The 2113-nt window shown below is 34.9% G+C and overlaps 1 long non-coding RNA gene across 1 annotated transcript; it reads left to right on the plus strand.

Annotated features, from left to right (window-relative positions):
• Window positions 1-220: 220 nt before the first annotated feature.
• Window positions 221-1066, plus strand: LOC140182466 (uncharacterized). Its single transcript, XR_011878088.1, has 3 exons — window positions 221-500; window positions 598-652; window positions 734-1066. It is a non-coding gene; the product is annotated as an uncharacterized lncRNA (long non-coding RNA).
• The last annotated feature ends 1047 nt before the right edge of the window (window positions 1067-2113 follow it).

The raw sequence follows: 2113 nt of genomic DNA on the forward strand, positions 1-2113 counted from the left end.
ATATTTATAATTCAAAAAAAATGCTAGTGAGAATTTAATTTAAAAAATAAGATTGAGTGTAAAATAATAATCAATTGTAGAAAAATGCATACTGGCGTTAAAATTTACTGTACTGGTTTAAATTTATCTGGTACTGCAAGTGAGAAAAGCTACAACTGTGAAAATGACAAGGGAAAATATTTAGAATATAAACTTGAGCACTTATCTTTAAAGGTTTGGCCCAAAGTTGGACCAAACGAGCTAAGATTAAGATTGGGCCTCACTTGGGCCCAAGTCCTAACCCGACACACTAACACCCTTTATTCAACACTCATTTTAGCCACATTTGTCAATTCCAAGAGAGAGAGAAAGAGGCGGAGAAGGGAAGGGAGAAATGCCCTAACACTATTCACATCACTACTTCAAATCCACATAACTTTCAATCCGGAGCTCTGATTGACGAGCCATTTAGGGCTACACGTTCTTCTCGGATCCCTCTTCAATTCTATTTAAGTATTGTGGTAAGTAACTTTTGAACTCTTTGTTCATTTTTTATTCTCTTTTAATTTGTATTTTTGGTGTATATGGTGTTGAGATATTGTGGTTTTGGTTCTCTAGGAGTACTCTAGCATGGATTTCAAGTGGGTCCTATCCTACTTTTGAGTGGGTTGAGGTAAGAAAGTTTAATCTCTTTAATTATCCCTAATCTTAAGTAAAACTCTAGTGTGAATGTTAAATTGGTTGTTGTGATTAGATTATATGGATTAGCTTGGCTTGTTGAGTTGATTTGGTGCGGGGCTGAGTTGCGGATTAAACAGTGAGATTTGGTGGACGTTGGAGTTGCTCAGAGAAAAGGCAAGTATTGGAGGAACCGCCGTCTAGAGGTACGAATTTCAGTTTCGGGTAGGTATTATGTAAAATTATGTAAATACCTAGGTTAATTGTCCCTAGGATATGACTGAATGGAAAATGATGTATGTTGATGATGAATTATGTGTTAGTATGATTTCATGTGTTAAATGCTTGGTGTGTAATATGTGTTGGTTTGAATAAAATTGGATACCAGATTGTGGATTTATTGCCTATTATGGCGATGTGTGTGAAAATTGGGCCGGATGCCGTGATAGAGTGAGGTATTTCCTATTTGGTAAGTTATGGGAAGTTGGATAATTGCCATATTATGATCAGTTATGGAATTGGTGAGATTTGATTGAATAAGTGCATTATTGGTGTTGATTTGGATGAAAAACTTAGGAAATGATTAATTGAATCGGAGTTAGTTCTTTGATGGATTGGATTAGTTGATTAGGTTTTAAATGGCTAGGGAATGAATTGAAATTGGTAGTTTTGTCACTACAACATTTTGGGCCCATTGCCATAATTTTTTTTTGTCATGATAAAAAATCGTGATCATAGAGGGCAAAAAAAAACCTATGATCACCGTTTTTTAAAAAAGGGTGACCATAGAGTACCTATGGTCATAGTTTTATAAAAAAATGTGGCCTAAAAGTTTCTATGATCATAGTTTTAGGGGTGACCTAAAGGGGTTTATGGTCACGATTTTTCAAAAAAAAAAAAGTGAGCTAAAAGGGTCTATGATCACAATTTTGGAGGGTGACCTAAAGGGGTCTATGGTCACGGTTTTAGGGGGTGACCTAAAAGAGTCTATGATTACGGCTTTGAGGGTGACTTAAAAATATCAATGGTCACAATTTTAGGGGATGACCTAAAAGGGTCTATGGTCATGATTTTAAGAAAGGGTGACCTAAAAGGGTCTATGGTCACGGTTTTGGATGTAACATCCTTACAATTAGAATGTCACGCTTCCGGCTACGCCACTCTAATAGAGTGGATATCACGACGACTTCTATATATTCAATATTAAAATATGAACCTTTAACTCGAAACAGTATCGCTGTTTTCTTTGAAAAATCGAAAGTTCATTTTCACCTCTTACAAACATTCATATATAAACAAATTCAATCACAATCTTCATATACATATCTAAATATATATAGACATACGAGACTTCTCATTCAAGTAAATTACAAATATTATAAACACACGTATCATTACAATTCCTATCCCTCTTTACAGAAACACAATAGTAGCAAAGGCAAGGGAAAAACTATAA

Source organism: Arachis hypogaea, chromosome 19 (assembly GCF_003086295.3).
Source record: "Arachis hypogaea cultivar Tifrunner chromosome 19, arahy.Tifrunner.gnm2.J5K5, whole genome shotgun sequence".
In the NCBI taxonomy this organism is placed as follows: Eukaryota; Viridiplantae; Streptophyta; class Magnoliopsida; order Fabales; family Fabaceae; genus Arachis; species Arachis hypogaea.